This window comes from Dama dama, chromosome 5, assembly GCF_033118175.1.
Source record: "Dama dama isolate Ldn47 chromosome 5, ASM3311817v1, whole genome shotgun sequence".
In the NCBI taxonomy this organism is placed as follows: domain Eukaryota; kingdom Metazoa; phylum Chordata; class Mammalia; order Artiodactyla; family Cervidae; genus Dama; species Dama dama.
In genome coordinates, this window is record NC_083685.1 from 123327849 (window position 1) to 123345077 (window position 17229).

Here is a 17229-nt window from a genome sequence, read left to right on the forward strand (position 1 = left end):
CTCTCCTTTTTATTTGAGAATGAGAAATGAGAAATGCCAAATGAGAAAATCTCATTTGGCAAAGAGACACCTCTACAGCCTTGCTAACACTTGGAAATCTCCCTTTGAAAAAGATGAGGGGAAAACGCGCATAACCTAAAATTAACCATGAACCGTTTTGAAGAGTATACTTCCGTGGCATTTGTTGCGTTCCCAGTGCTGTGCAATGATCACCTCTGTCTGATTCAGAGACATTTCATCACCCTAAAAGGAGCCTGTGCCCAACAAGCAATCACTTTACGTTTCCCTTCCCCCTCCCTTCCCCCATCCCCACCTTTCATTCCTGGCAAACACTCATTTGCTCTCTGTCTCTGTGGAGTTATATATTCTGGATATTTCATGGAAATGCAACTATACCATACGTGACTTTTTGTGTGGGGTTTCTTTCACCTAGCACGATGTTTCAAGGTCCATCTCTGTTGTAGCTTGTGTCAGAGCTTCATTCCTTTTTATGACTGAGAATATTCCATTGTATGGGTGGACTGTGTTTTGTTTATCCATCACCCACTGCTGGACAGTGAGCTGTTTCCACCTTTCAGCTCTTGTGAGCGGTGTTACTGTGAACATTTGTGTACAAGTATTTATCTGAGCTTCCCAGGTGGCTCAGTGGTAAAGAATCTGCCTGCCAATGCAGGAGACGCAGGAGATGCAGGCTCCCTGGGTCAGGAAGATCCCCTGGAGGAGGAAATGGCCACCCACTCCAGTATTCTTGCCTGGGAAATCCCATGGACAGAGGAGCCTGGCGGGCTACAGTCCGTGAGGTTGCAAAGAGTCGGACATGACTGAGCAAGTACACATACACAATTTATTTGAACATTTCTTTTCAAAATTCTTTTGGGGTATATACCTAAGGGTGGGATTCCTGGGTTGTAAAGTAATTCTACATTTGCATTTCTAAAGAATGGAAATCTCCCTTTTTCATCAAACGAGAGCAGGCATTAAGATCCAAACCTCCAGCAAAGAAGAACACTCAGCTAGACTATGGTGACCTTGATTTTTAACGGTTTTCATCCTTATGGGATCAGAAAATACAATACTGAGTTTTGACCTGTGGTAGCAACATCAACTTTTCTTTTATTACTCTGAAAGGTGACTAAAATCATTGAGTAGGAATTCCCTGGCAGTCCAATGGTTAGAACTTCCCGTTTTCACTGCTATGGCATGGGTTCAATCCCTAGTGGGGGAACTAAGATCCCACAAGTTGCTCAGTGAGGCAGAAAAAAAATCTGTTAGGTAAACAGAGGACCATATTAGAAGGTAGATCCCACACGGAAAGTTATTTTTGTCCATTTTGTTCACCGTCTGTCTCTAGTCCCTACATGGTCCCTGGCACATCTTAGATCCTCAATAAAAATGTGTCAAATGAATCAATAAACCGTACAGAATCCACTTACATGCACTGCTGTAGATAACAGTCTGGGTAGGGTATAGACGTGGCAGAATTCCTGAAGGTGGAGGGTAAATGCTCATGGAACCTGGCATAGAAGCCCCGAGACAGACCCGAGGCTGAGGTCCCCCCTCACCACTTGTTTGCACTGACTTTGGACAATTTCTTATCTTCTCTAAGCCTCAGTTTCCTCATCTGAAAAATGGGGCTGCTGGGAGAATGAGACATGCTGATACATACAATGCAAGTCAGCGACTGAGGTTACCAATCTACTGATTCCTGCAGGGAGGGCCCTGAGGCTGGGATAAATGCAAGAGAAGCTGGGAGGACTCCAGCTGTGGAGGAGGCTGGGAACCCAGGGCTGGCAGAGGGGCAGGGCTGGCCCGAGGCTGGCGTGGGAGTGGCTCTGTGCTCAGCACAACCCTTAGGAAGTGACATCATAATAGCAGTATCTTGTATTTCTTCAGTGCTGGATGGCTTATAAAAGTTTACATCTCATTTTCTCACCTGATGGGCTGGCAGAGCCAAAGCTGATTCCCACTGTGCGGAGGAGAAAACCTGAGATGGAGCCGGAGATTGGGATTGCCCAAGTTCATGTGGCAGGTCAAGGCTAAAGCAGGCTGAATCAGGAATCATCTTGGCCTCATGGGCCTGAATCAAATACCCACTTCACTTCTCTTGTGGTTTCCAAACCTGATGACCGGTAGCCTTGCCTGGGCCCAGCCTGGGAATCTGTATTTTAGGTGCCACGTGGGTGTTCCCAGTTGGTGCTAGTGATAAAGAACCCGCCTGCCAATGCAGGAGATATGAGATGCAGTTTCAATCCCTGGGTCAGGAAGATCCCCTGGAGGAGGGAATGGCTACTCACTCCAATATTCTTGCCTGGAGAATCCCACGGACAGAGGAGCCTTGCGGCCTACAGTCCATAGGGTCTCAAAGAGTCAGACACTACTGAAGCAACTTGGCATGTATGCACATGTCACTTCACGCTGCCTCACTCTGCTGAGTGCTTATTCCACTAGATTCCGCAGTATCTGCAAAGCAGACTCATCATCCTGAGCTTGAGAAGACAGAACCGTTCCCCCCCAAGTTGGGAAGCCCTCAGGGGAGGTATCTCTAGAGAAGGAAATGGCAACCCACTCCAGTATGCTTGCCTGGAGAATCCCATGGACAGAGGAGCCTGGCAGACTACTGCCCATGGGGTCGCAAGAGTCGGACATGACTTAGCGACTAAACTACCACTATAGGGGAGGTATGGAGGGGCACGGAACGCAGGGTCTGGAGGCTCGAGTCAGCTGCCGATGGCTGTATGACCCTTGCGTGAAGAAGGACCCTCTTCATCTGTCATTACCTCAGCTCCCTCCCTCCCTTCTGCTATGACACTGGCTTCCAGACAAAGCTCACTCCTCTGGTGTCACCGTGCCAGTGAGCTGGACCCCAGCTCCCCTCCCCATGGACACCGAGCTCTCCCAGCTCCCTGTGGTTTGGGCTGAGTTAAAGGGCACAGCTGGGGACCTGGGCCTGCAGCCACAGGGAGGAGGAAAGCCCCGTCCTGAGTCCAGCGCCACCCATGTTGTCCTATGGAAGTGGCACATGAGATGGTGTCCCTCCCGTCCTGGCGCATCAGAGCCTTATTGTTATTCATCGGCCCAAAGCCTCTTTGAGAGCAGGGATCTTCAGACTGACGTGGGATTTATTACTTCCCATCGCTTGCCAACCTTTCCCCAACAATTTTCCTCTCCAAAAATTGTTCCTGCCCAGTCTTGCTGTTTATGTAAGTGGTTATTTGTTTACTTTTCCTGCTGCTGGTCTGAGAACTTCTTGGTAACTTCACCAGATCTGCTTAAGAATATCCTTCAGGAGAGCCCCACCCACCTCTAGAAACACATGCACACATACACACAGATGCACACACACAGATGCACACATGCGTACACACATAACCTGGAACCAGACTGCCCCTCCACAGGCTCACCGGGGTTCAGGTCACCACCTAATATATCCCATTGCTGCTGTTCAGTGGCTCAGTCGTGTCCGACTCTTTGCAACCCCATGGACTGTAGCCCACCAGGCTCCTCTGTCTGTGGGATTACCCCGTTATTACTGGAGTTGGTTGCCCTTTCCATCTCCAGGGGATCTTCCTAACCCAGGGATCGAACCTGCGTCCCCTGCATTGCAGGCAGATTCTATACCACTGAGCCAGCAGGGAAGTCCACTGCATCCCATTAGCTGATGTAATTGCATTGCAGCCGGGTCCCCTTTTCTGTCTCACCTGGGCTCTGGAGGTTTTCATTTCTGGGGCTGCACACAGCTACCAGAAGCCCCCAGGAGTCAGCCTCCTTCTCATGCTGCCCAGCTGAGAGCGTATCTTGGCTTTGCTGCTTGCCCGGGGTGAGGAGGAAGAGGATGGCTGTGGGTACAGAGGGGTCTCCACGTGTCAGCACTAAGACCCCACCTGCGAGCCTTGGGGACTCCCAAACTCGAGGGCTGGGGCTCTGGGAGGTGCCGAGGCCAGGAGAGGCCAGGACCCTGGGGAGGGGGAAGTGGGCGGTGGGATGCCTGGGACCTGCCTTCTGTTTGGTGGGCAGAGCCTCCAGGAGCTCGACCAGAACCCGGCAGCAGTGCGGCAGAAAGGACCGACCCTCACCCACCAAGGGTTGTGGCGGCCACGGGGACTCACAGCCTCGCTCGGCTTCTGTGGCTTCCCACACAAACCTGAGTGCAGGCTGGGCCACCAGCGAGCGTGGAGACCTTGGGCAAACGCTCCCCAATCTGGGCCTCCGTTTACTCCCCTGGGAAGTGACGGGGCGGGTGGGGGCCTCCATCCCTGCTCCCACCTCCCAGGAGTTCCAGAGAACACGGGTCTTGTTGTTACCCTGCAGGTGAACCCCCCTTCTGTTTAGGGTCTTTCCGCGCTGCCCAAAAAACTGGAGTCTCGGTGGATGCCTCGTCCAGTGCCTCACAGCGTGCAGGTCCCTGGGTTGGCACTGCTTTAAAATGCAGGCTTTCTTAGGACTTCCCTGGTGGTCCAGTGGTTAAGACTCCTTGCTTCCAACGCAGGGGGGCATGAGTTCGATCCCACTTTAGGGAACTAAGATCCCATAGGCCAAAAAATTTTTATTTTCTCTTTTTGCCTTTTTACTTCAAACTGAGGTGCTATTCTTTTTTTAATTGGAGGACAATTACTTTAATGTTGTGTTGGTTTCTGCTGTACAACAACACGAACCAGTCATAACTATATATATACACACACACACACACACATATATATATATGGCTTCCCAGGTGGCACTAGTGATAAACAACACACCAGCCAATGCAGGAGACCTAAGAGATGCAGGTTCGATTCTTGGGTCAGGGAGATCCCATGGAGGAGGTCGCGGCAACCCACTCCAGTATTCTTGCCTGGAGAATCCCGTGCACAGGGGAGCCTGGTGGGCTGCAGCGCATAGGGTCGTAAAGAGTCCAACACGACCAAAGTGACTTGGCACGTGTGCATATATACATCCCCTCCCTCCCAACAACCCCCACCCCCAATTTTTTAAATGTAGTTTTTCTTGTTATTCCAGGATGGCGAGCCCAACAGATCAGGAGTCGACTACCACTTAAAAGAGAGGTTGTTACTCATAGTTCCCAAGAGGAAGGGGCCCTCCAACTGTGTAGGGTCACCTGGGGAATCAGCAAGGTCAGTCATAAGGCCGGGAAAGGAACGATGTGGACGAGACCTCGTCTTGCGGTTTCTGTGGAAAGGAGTGGGTGAGGCCGGGTGAGCAGGGTCAGGGTGGGCTGCTTTGAATAATTGCAGAGGGCCCTGGGCAGAGGTGCTGCCGCGAGGGGGCAGGCAGCTGGCCCTGGGGGAGGTGAAAGCAGCTGAATGGTGGCCCCGTCGTAAGAGCCCAACGGAGGGGGTGTGGGCTCTGGGGTGGTCGGTCTGTCCATGCAAGATGGGCTCCCTGGGAGTTATCTCCAGGAATTGGTCAGCCCTGGGAGGGGGCAGTCCTTCCAGGGTCAGCGAGGTTCCAGATGTCGGAACGTTGCATATAGAAACTAACAAAACCGGTGCTGTGTATAATTTGTTATTATTATTTAATCAAGAGACTTTCTTTTATAGCAGGTTTAGGTTTACAGAAAAATTGAGCTGAAAGGACAAAGACTTCTCATGGACCTCCCCCTCCTGGCACACACACACACATACAAACATAGAGACACACACACATAGACACACACAGACACACACGCACACATAGAGACACACAGACAGACACACACACACAGACACGCATACACACAGAGACACACGCACAGACACATAGACACAGATACTCACAGACAGACACACAGACACACACAGAGACCCACACAGACACATGCACAGTTTCCCTTCTTATTGGCATCTTACACTAGCGTGGTACTAATTAGCTCATTACAAATGAACCAATATTAGAACATCATTATTAACCAGAGTCCAGTGTTTACATTAAGGTTCACCAGCTATCATACTTTCTACAGGTTTTGACACGTATGACATTTGCTTGACAAAAGTACCCACCCGTACAGTATCAAACAGAATAGTTTTACTGTTCTAAAAATCATCCAAGCTCTGCCTATTCATCCCTTCTTCCCTGCTTACCCCTGGCAACCACTGACCTTTCTACTGTCTCCACGCATGCGTGCTAAGTCACTTCAGTCGTGTCTGACTCTTTGTGACCCCATGGACTGTAGGCCATCAGGCTTCTCTGTCCATGGGATTCTCCAGCAAGAATACTGGAGTGGGTCGCCATGCCCTTCTCCAGAAGATCTTGCCGACCCAGGGATCGAACTCACATCTCTTACGTCTCCTGCTTTGGCAGGTGGGTTCTTTATCACTAGCGCCACCTGGGAAGCCCTACTGTCTGCATAGTGTTGCTTTTCCCAGAATATCATATATTTGGAATCAGACAGCCTGTAGCCTTTACAGACTGGCTTCTTTCACTTAGCAACACGAATTTGTTTCTTCCATGTATTTTGATGACTTAATAGGTTATTCTTTTTAATCTCTGAATAATACTCCATTGTTTGGATGGACCGAAAATTAAATATGATGTTTATCCATGACTGTTATTTTTTTTTTTAACTGCATCACCTGGCATGTGGGATCTTAGTTCCGTGACCAGGAGGGAATCTGTACCCCCTGCAAGGGAAGTATAGTTTTAACCACTGGACTGCCAGGAAAGTCCCTACTATTGGTTTTAAAAGAAAGGCAGTACATATAAAGGTTTACATATGGAATCTAGAAAAATGGTACTGATGAACCTCTTTGTAGGACAGGAATAGAGGTGCAGACGGAGAGGATGGACTTGTGGATGCAATGGGGGAAGGAGAGGGTGGGACAAACTGAGAGAGTAGCATTGACACATACACTAAAGAAAGCGTTAGTCGCTCAGTCGTGTCCGACTCTTTGCGACCCCAGGGACTGTAGCCCGCCAGGCTCCTCTGTCCATGGGGAATCTTCCCGATCCAGGGATTGATCCCAGATCTCCGGCATTGCAGGCAGATTCTTTACCATCTGAGCCACCAGGGAAGGCCCATATATGCACTACCATGTGTAAAATAAATAGCAAGCAGGAAGCTGCTGTGTAGCCCAGGGAGCTCAGCTCGGTGCCCTGTGATGAGCGGGTGGGAGGGAGGCTCTAGAAGGAGGGGATATGTGTGTCCGTATGGCTGACTCACGTTGTTTTACAGCAGAGACTAACACAACATTGTAAAGCAATTATATTCCAGTTTAAAGGAAAAAAGAAAGGCAGTGGGCTTTGTTGTCAGGGCTGGACTCACAGCGGTGCAGAATTTCTGAGAGGGGGCCCAGTGGGCCGGTGGCCTCTGCGCTCGGCCCAAGGACAAGTGATGGAGACAGACTGGATTTGCATGATCCGGGAGACGGTGTCCATTCTCGTCGTGCAGACAGCTGGCTGTCCCTGGCTCTTTCTCAGAAAAGCCTTTCGGGGGTGGTGACGCCCTCCTCCATCTATAGGCCTGTGGGCAGGAAATTTCCAAGCTGATGGGGTAGGAGATTTCCCAAGTGGGCCCGTTGGCTTCAAGTCTGAACAGCGTTCCCCTTCCCTGTTAAATAGGAAACAGCTTTGAGAGGCTAAACAACCCAGAGGAAGGTGCTACGGGCTGGGAGGCCCAGGCCTCCCCAGGGCCCTCCTCGCCGGACCGGCTTCCCTGGCAGCTGGGGCCCAGCCTCCAGAGCTTCTTGGTCTATTTGGGGGCCTGCAGCCTGTGGTGAGTTCTGTGGGCTCCAGGCCCGGCAGCTGGCTGCCTGCTCTGGCCCTCATTGGGTCCCTTTTTTCCCCACACTTCAGTGAGGTCCACCCAGCCACAAGGACTTAGTATGCTGTTCTTACGGGGGCTCCTGGCAGATATAACTCCCGGACAGGGCGTCTGCCCATTTCTTTCTCCTCATCCAAGGCATTGTGTTGGCTGGCCCTCCTGCCAGGACTCTTTCTGTATGTGTGTGTGTGTGTGTGTGTGTGTGTGTATTTAAGTGTGTGTGTGTGTGTGTGTGTGTGTGTAGAGGCTGGTGGTGCTGTGGACAGCTTATCCTCTCCCAAGCCATTGATCTGGAACCCAGAGATTATGGGGGAATCCATGCTGCTGGCAAGGGAGGGAGGGGGTGCCCACTCCCAGGACACCCCTGGTTTCCTCCCACGCCCCATTGCTGTAGGCAAGAGGCTGCTCCTGGAGCCTCAATGCTTCCCCAGGGCCACGAGAAGCTCACAACGGGAAAGTAACAGCGAGTCAGTGGAAAAGACTGCCGTTTCATCTTTCTCCCTCGATGCTCAGATATACCCCGAACACAACCCAGCTCGGTTTGTGTAGGACCCCTCGGAGGCGACAGCCACTCTTGGAGGCCGTGGAACAGCACCGACAGGAGGCCCCCCGACTGAGCAAGCAGGCAGGCAGCAGAGCACACCCACTCTAACGCCGGGAGTCAGGTCAGCGATGGAGCCTATATCCTTCCAAACCCGGCTTGCAGTCCTCCTCTTCCAGGAAGGCAGCCCTGATTCCATGCAAACCTGTGTGCATGCTGTCACTCCAGTCGTGTCCGACTGTTTGCGACCCCATGGACTGTAGCCTGCCAGGCTCCTCTGTCCATAGCAGTCTCCAGGCAAGAATACTGGAGTGGGTTGCCGTTTCCTCCTCCAGGGGATCTTCCAGACCCAAGGATCTAGCCCACATCTCTTATGTTTACCTGCATTGGCAAGTGGGTTCTTTACCACCTGAGCGTCGCTTTAACCAATTCCGTCGGTCAGTAAAACAGGACTCCACCTGTTTCTCTAATGCTCTCTCTGTGCGCTTCCAGCACCCCGTCCAGGAGCTTAGATGGCCGACCTTGTCCTGCAGGCAGGAGAGTGAGGAGAGAACAGACACTGCCTCAGCCCCTGGGGTGCGCAGGACAGGCTGCCAGGCCAGCAGCCACGGCTTCACCTCACCTGACAGATGGGATGGGCACACCCGCTCTGGCCTCCCCCACGGGGCTGTGGCAGGGATCGAATTTAAGTCCATTCCTGAAACAGCTTCTGGTCCACGAGCCTGCTGTCTTCTCATGGGTCCGAGGAGAGAAGCGAGGGAATTGGACCAAGTGCCCAAGGTGCTTCTGATCCACCTGTCTCCCCATCTCAGATCTGTGGCCGTGAATTCCTGAGCTTGCCCTGCAGGGCTCGGAACCACAGAAGGTCCTGGGGTGCGGCAGTGGGAAGGGATCCACGCTGTTATTTTTAATCTGTGCATGACAGTCATCTCAGGCTCTGCAGGCTCTCAGACTGCTGAGAGGCTGCCTGCTGGTTGGAGAGGAGCTTGTCCCTGGGACGCCCAAGGGCTCTGCGGCGGTGAAGGCCATGTCAGAGCTCCCGGGGGCCCCGCTTGAGCCTGGGAGAAGCAGACTTGCCCAACACCCCAGGTGCTTGGCTGAGGACCCCAGGCTCTGTGCAGGGTGCAGCCTGACTTCCGTGCTGAGGGTGGAGGTGGCCGCTGGTTTCACAGCTGCTCATCAAGATTGTTAGCTCTCCCAGCGCCCTGTCCCCCTCGCCCTGCCCCCCATCCCCGGCTGGGTTTAATGTCTCCTCCAGCACAGCAGCTTGTCTTCCTGCAGGTGGAGGAGAGAGATGAGCCTTTGACCGCAGCGTGAAGACAGCAGGAAGTGTGTGAGAAGCTCTCAGGAGGCCTCAGGAGGGAGGAGGGGGCCTTTAATATTTTCTGAGGGCTCATCATGTTCCTGGGACATGAAGCAATTAGGTTGCTTCAAGTCTGGTGGAGAAGACCAAAGGCTAGAATGCAGAACCCCGAGAATCTTCTGCCACTGCCTTGCTGTGTGTCTTGGGGCAAGTGGCTTACCCTCTCTGGGCTCAATAGTAAATGGAGACAGAGGAACTGGAAGTCTGGCAAGTGTTTCCCTTCCTCTTCCCAGGGAAGGCCAGCCCAGGGGGATGTGGGCAGCCCCAGAAAGACTTACCCCTTTAGCTTCAATGCTTGTCCCAAGGAAGGCAGGTTTGGACCTGGGGAACTGCAGGTGAGGCTGTGGCAGGGAGCACCCAGCCCAGCGTGCATGAACAATGGCACCTGAGGATCTGGAGAAAGAAGATGAGGGGTGGGTGGGTCCGGCCAGGTTGGAAGCCTTGCGCCTCCTTAGCCCTACTTCAAAGCAGGCTGAACGTGGCTTAGTGCATGGGGCTGGAAGCTGTCATTGGGCCCATGACATCTGTAAGTTGCAGTTTGCTATAAATAGAATCATAGTCCATAGCCCACCAGGCTCCTCCATCCACGTGATTTCACCAGGCAAGAGTCCTGGAGTGGGTTGCCATTTCCTTCTCCAGGGGATCTTCCTGACCCAGGAATTGAACCTGCATCTCCTACATTGGCAGGCAGTTTCTTTACCACTGAGCCACCAGGGAAGCCCAGATAGAATCACATGGCTCACTAAATAATGAGCTGTAAATAAAAAGGGCAATAATATCTTCATCACCGATAACTCACCTGTGTTGGGCAGCGTGCTAGCTGCTTTATGTATGTCCTCCCTTTCACTCCCTTTCAATATCCCAGGGAGGCGATATTAACATTATCATCACTGCATAGACTGAAGATAACGGGGCACAGAGAGGTTAAGTGACTTGCCCCTAGTCACACAGTTAATAAGTGGTAGAGCAGAATTTGAGCCCAGCTCTATCAGAGCCAAAGTCCTGGCTCTTAACCTCTGGACTGAACGATCTTTTATTAAGAACTCCTTTTAAAAAGTGTATTTATTTATTTATACATAAGTAAATATGTAAAAGTACTTGGCTTGTGCTAAGTCTTAGTTGCAGCAGGTGGGATCTTCAGTTGCAGCATGTGGGATCTAGTTCTCTAACCAAGGATTGAAGCTGGTTCTGCACTGGGACTGTGGAGTCTTAGCCACTGTACCACCAGGGAAGTCCTCATATCATCTTTTAATAATAATAGTAAAAGGCCTGGAGAGACGTTCACGGGACAGGTCTCCTTCAGGGCCCTTAGTTGGAGGCTAAGCTGCTAGGTCTGCCTGGTCCCTGAAGATGCCTCTTGGAATTTCATAGCTGGAAAAAGAAGTCTTCCCCCAGAGCACTAGCTGCTAGGTCTGCAGGGTCCAGCCTGGGCCTGCCTGTCCGGCTGGCAGAGACCACCTCCAGGGAGTGGGGTGGGGGCCCTGGGGGACTTGGGTGGGTGGTAGGTGGGGGACAGCTGCTCTCTGGGCCTCTCACTGTTTGAGTGGGAATTCTGGCCAGAGGGGCCGAGTTTGGATGGCTGTTTATCTTACTTCTCTTCTCTGCAGAGAAAGAAATGATCAAAAGCACGTAGACGGCATACACATGCACACACAGAACTGTGGATCTTAGTAAGAGGACCCAAGGGAAAAAAACCTGGGCACCCTGGGTCGCTCACCCCTGCCCACTGCTCTCACCATGGCCCCTACTTGATATAGACATTTTAGGTCCAACCTCAGCTTCTCAGCTGGTAGTGTTTCCCACCTAGCCCCCCTGGTCCAGTACTAATGAAGGATATTGTGATGTTTCTAAAACATTGGCAACTTTTTAGTTTATTCTGCCAACAGCCAGATCTGGTCTGGGTCTGTCTGGTGGAGGCAAGAGTGTCTTCCAAGGTGCCCACCTCAGCACTCACTCACACCCAGGGTCCCTGGGGGACCTTAGTGGCCTGCCCCTCCCCCACACTCCCTACTAATGGGTGGCAGGGTCCCTTCTTTGCTCTTCCTTCCACAAAGGAGTGACAGCCCCAGGCTGGTGGGTCCAGGTCTTGCCCAGGCACCACTGAAGTATGGAGAGCCTGTGCTGGGTCAGGCCAAACTGCCCAGAAACCCACTCTGAGGCGACCAGGGGAGAGAGACGGGGGCTGGCTCCAGGCATCCCAATGAACCCAGATACTAATCCTTAGAATTGATCCCTTTGGACTGACAGTAAAAACTTGGGATCCCAAGCCCATTTGCTCACAAAATGGACTGTTTCTAAGAGTTGAAGTTGAAACTCTGAGTTTCTATTCGGGTTCCCAGCTGATTACTGATGGTCAGGCCTTTGCTTACAAAAAGAATTTCTCATTTTACTCCAAGACCTGCTCCAGAGTTTCCTCTGCAGAAGGATCTGAATATTCAATCCTTAAAGATATTTGATTTTCAAAATTAGACATGAATGTGAACACTCCAGAGATGAGTTTTTGTGTAAAACAAGGTTTGCCTTGGTCAGCAGAGATGGGTGGGGGGCTGGGACTGGGACCAGTGGGGCGGGCTTGAGGCGGAGGGAGGGCAAGGAGGCCCTGACCCAGAGCGTGGTCACCCTGTGGGTGTGCACACGTGAATGCTTGTGTGTCTGTGGGAGGCTTTCTGTTGTCACATCAAGGTGGGGGTCCTAGTGGGAGGCAGCATCCAAGGCCATGCAGCTGTGTTCCTTCCAGCAGAACAAAGCATACAGGATCTTGGGATGCAGGAGCCAAAAAACAAATAAATAAAACAAGCAGCCAGGGCTATAAATAGATGAAGGCAAGAGGAGCTTACAGGCAGCCACCCACTCCCTCCCCAGTGGGAGCAACAGCGTGAGGCCAGTTCCACAGCCCTAGATGCTCGTCCTTGGCCTTGGGCTGGGAGTGGGAGAGGCCCAGTCCCCTGATCTTCCACCTTCTTCCAGGGCCAGAGACTGGAGTCCTCAGAGGAAACCCTTCTTGCAGCTGCTGTATCAATTCAGTCGCCATTCAACTCCCTCCTTCCTTCCCTGGTCTAGTAGACCTGGCCTCCTCTGCATGTACCTTCTTCTGCTCAGGGCAGAAGGTGGTTCGCTCCTGGGACAGGGATGAGGATCCATGGGTTTTTTCTATTTCCCACCTGGCCTCCTATCCTCATCTCCAAGGCAGTGCTGACCTGTGAAGGGTGGGCACAGATGCTGGAATCCAGGGAAGCTCTTTGTGGTGTTCCATAGCTCTGGAAATGTCATCTGGAGTCCATCTGAAGTATTGAGCCTGGCCTCTTCACCCTCTTGTTTAATACTTTCCTCTCTGAAGTTTTAGAAAGTATCTTGAGAAAATGGTTCATCCATCCACCCATCCACCTACCCATTCATCCATCCGTGCACCCATCTTTCCATCCATCATCTACCATCCTTCCATCCATCTCACACATTCACCTACTCATCCATCCATCCATCTTTCCATCCATCATCTACCATCCTTCCATCAATTGACCTACCCATCCATCCATCTGTCTGTCCATTTTTCCAACATCTATCCATCAACTGATTAGCTGATTACTCTGTTAAGCACTAGTGGTAACCAGTGAACTCTTCACCTGGTTCTCAATCCCACTTTGCTTGCTCTTTGATGTGGGACTCAGACTTTTCCCCAGGTGAAGGCAATTCAGAAAGATCAGAGCTGTGGTAGGAAAAATACTGGTTGCTATGGGAGCTCACAAGCAGGGCTCCATGCCAAGGGATGTTTATTTCTCAGCTCTCACATGCAGGTAGGGATGGGAAGCTTTAAAGGGGACTGTACTACCTGACCACATTGCAACCAGCTCTAATGTGTGTGCGTGTGTGGTCAGTGATTCCCAGGGTCAGTGTGGCTTAGAAGCAGATAGAGAATGCACAGGGCTGCAGGCTATCATTGCGACAATGGTAACAATAGTAATAATCTCCATCACTCGTTGAGTACCTCCTATGAGTTGGGCATCGTGTCAACTCCTGTGCCTGGATCCTTCCATTGAATCCTTTCAACAATTCCATTGTACAGAAGAGGACTGCAGAGTCAGAGGGATTAAAGTCCCCTGGCCTGAGGTCAGAACCTGGGTCGGTCCAGGCATCATGACCCTAATAAGCTGTGTGACCCTGGCGAGGGCTCTCAACCTCTCTGAACTTCATTTTCTTCTGCAAAAAGAAAGGATCTGCTATGGAGAGGAGGTGCCCCATCGTTTTGAGTCTCTGAGCGGCATTTTAATGTCAGACTCTTTGAGGATCTCTTCACTTGCTGCTGCTTTTATTTTTAGGATTCATTGGTTGTGAAAACTCACAATGACAAAAAGCTACTTTGAATTCTGTCGTGGTTTAAAATGAATTTGTATCTGATTACTCATCACCACATGTACACGCATCTGACAAATAACCCTGAGGTAGGCGTTATTTATTCTGTCTACCCAGGCAGGTTGGATGTGTGGATCTTGGTCTCTGCATTAAGGCTGAGGCGCCCCAGGGGTCAGGCTGCATGCTGCCCCTTCTGGATCTATGTTCCATATTCAACAAACCCAACAACTGCTACTTCCTCATCCCTCTGGGGTGACAGCGAGATAAGGCAGAAGCAGACGGGACAGGGGGCAGAGAGACCTGATGGAAACTGCTGACCAGACAGAAGTGGAAGGGGTGAGGGTCTGCAAGGAGCCCCCTCGGTGTGGTCAGTGCCTGGCCCACCACGGCTCCCTCTCTCACAGCAGCACGTGGTCCGTTCAGCAGGAACCCCTGGCCTGGGGCTCAGGAGGGGGTCTCCTCCATAAGTGCCTTTAACACACGAAGGACTGTAATTGGTCCTGTTAGACCCCGAGGGGCCCATCCAGAGGTGGGACCAGGGAGCCAGCTGGGAGAAGCCCGTGACTTCTTCTGGGGCAGGAGGTGGGCAGAAAGAATCGAGGAGGGGCCTGGGGAGTCTGGCCAATTTTGCTCAGGCCTGGCTGGTTTCGGGGGCCTCCCTGGGTGGGAGCTTCTTCCTGGAGTCTACTTAGGACCCCAGAGCAAGCAGTGGTCTTGGCACAGGCTTCCACCTTGGGACCACTCCTCAAATACCTGGATTCCTCCCTGATCTCAAGGCAGAAAAGGCAAAAGCCTGGGAGTCAGGTCGGCTCCCTTTTTTTTCATTGTTCTTTTCTGAGATTAGATTTGGGTTGACTGCATGCATCAGCCTCAGGGCCTCACTGGGGAATGAGAAGCAGTGCTCCCCCGCCCCACTTCCCTGCCTCCCTCCTTCCGTCTTCGGCGTCCTCCCGCATCTCTGACCCTCCTCCCTCCGGCACCCAGGGCTCAGTCATGATGCCACTGCAGGCAAAGGAAACCCGGCAGGGTCCCTGCTGTCTCTCCCTTCTCTGGACAGTACGCAGCCGCCTGCTTGGGGTTATGCTGGTTACATGGGGGACTCGGTCTTCTGAAAACTGCTCAGGAGCTGGAGTTGGACTTGGGGTCTTGCAGTCTGTTGACTGACTGGTTTCAGGGTCATGTAACATGTTGATAAAGGAGGACTGAAATGTGGCTTAGATTTTCTTGGATGCTGTGTTCACCCCCAGTGCTTTGAGGGAACCGGCCCTCCTGCGATGTCTAGACCCTCCCCACCCCCTCTCCCGGGGGTTTCCTTCACAGCTCCCAGTTCCCTTCCGTCATCACAGTTTGCAAATCGCCCTGAGAGCTGAGTATGACCAAGGAAGGGCGATCCCTGACCCTATCAGAGAGGCTCTCTGGAAGAGATGATTGCTATTGTTCAGTCGCTAAGTCTTGTCCAGCTCTTTGCGACCCCATGGACTGCAGCACGCCAGGCTTCCCTGTCCTTCACTATCTCCTGGAGTTTGCTCAAAGTCATGTCCGTTGAGTCAGTGATGCCATTCAACCATCTGACCTTCCATTGTCTCCTTCTCCTCTTGCCTTCAGTCTTTCCCAGAATCAGGGTCTTTTCCAGTGAGTCAGCTCTTTGCATCGGGTGACCAAGTTTGGAGCTTCAGCATCAGCGTCTGTCCTTCCAATGGATATCAGTGTTGATTTCCTTTAGCATTGACTGGTTTGATCTCCTTGCAGTCCAAGGGACTCTCAAGAGTCTTCTCCAGAGGTGATGCTTATGATGAAAAGTAGAGGGTGCATAGGAGAGACACGGAGGGACCAGCAGGAGCCCAGCCTGGAAGGTGGATAATGTGGCCCTGAGGGACCCTGGGGGCCCTTCAGGGAGGATTAGGGAGGGATGAACAGGAGCCTGGTCACGTGGGGTTTTGAGGACCACGAGGGACCCGGGGTTGCCATGGGGCAGGGCTCTGATGGCTGACTGTATGTGTCAACTGGACTGCCTCACGGGGCACCTGGGGAGCTGGTGAAAAGTTCTTTCCAGGGGTTTCTGTGAGGGTGTTTCTAGAAGAGATTAGCCTGTGAACTGGGGGGGCCAGATAAAGCAAACCACCTTCCCCAGAGTGGGTGGGCATTATCCAATCCATTGAGGGCTTGAGCAGGGCAGAAAGGTTGGAGGGAGGGAGAGTTCTCTCTGGTTGACTGTTGAGCTGGGATACGTGTCTCCTCCCGCCCTCAGGTTGGAACTTACACCACGGGCTTTTCCGGTTTATAAATGGCAGATGGTGGGACTTCCCAGTGTCTGTAATTGTGGGAGCCAATGCCTTAGAGTAAATAAGCCTCTTTTTCTCTTGTGTCTGTCTCTACCCCTCTCTCCTGTTGGTTCTATTTCTCTGGAGGGCCCTGAGCAGTTCAGAGGCCTCAAGGGACCCTGCTGTCCACTGTCCCTGGCGGTTGGGCATGAGTCCACCCAAACGTTTAGGTGGTGTGGAACCCAGATGCCCCAAGGCAGCCCTTCCATGAGAATTGGCTCAGTTCCCCTGGCTACCAGAAGCCTCCTGACATCAAGCCTGCTTCCTTAGTGCCACCGCCCTTCCCTGCCCTGCCCTCCAAGGGTCGCAGGGCCACAGAACTCATCTCATCTTCCCCTGGCTGCCCCTCATGCTTCTAAAGACCCCTCCCTCACGGCCTCCGGCAAGACATCGTTCTGCGTCCGTGGGCTGTACACTCCTGCCACATCTCAGAGGATGCGATAGGACACCATCAAGGATAGCGGCTCAGCTGGTAATGTGCTAAGTCACTTTGGTCCTGTCCGGCTCTTTGCGATCCCATGGACTGTAACCCCCTAGGCTCCTCTGTCCACGGGCTTCTCCAGGCAAGAATACTGGAGTGGGTTGCCATGCCCTCCTCTAGGGATCTTCCTGACCCAGGGATTGAACCCACGTCTCTTATGTCTCCTGCATTCGCAGGCAGGTTCCTTGCCACTAGCGCCACCTGGGAAGCCTGTAATGCCCAGCCTTTAACTGTTTACCCCACGTGGATCCTGTGTGACTCTTCCCTGGCCTCAGGCATCTGAGTTGGCGATGAACTAGACCCAGGTTGCGCCCATCAGCTTTCTCTCCTGGACTCCTGGGTCAGATGTCCCTGTGTCCGGCAAGCCTCTAGGGCAGATCTGCTGAGGGCAGCTCCCTCCTGCCGGGCTGGGTAGCAGGAAGCAGGGACAGGGACCAGGCA

General features: G+C 52.4%; 1 long non-coding RNA gene across 1 annotated transcript; it reads right to left on the reverse strand.

The window, feature by feature from the left end:
- Positions 1–6922: 6922 nt before the first annotated feature.
- On the reverse strand, positions 6923–9393 carry LOC133056165 (uncharacterized). The gene is made up of 3 exons (XR_009692747.1): positions 8899–9393; positions 8658–8803; positions 6923–7522 (listed from the first exon to the last, which is right to left on the reverse strand). It is a non-coding gene; the product is annotated as an uncharacterized LOC133056165 (long non-coding RNA).
- Between the last annotated feature and the right edge of the window lie 7836 nt (positions 9394–17229).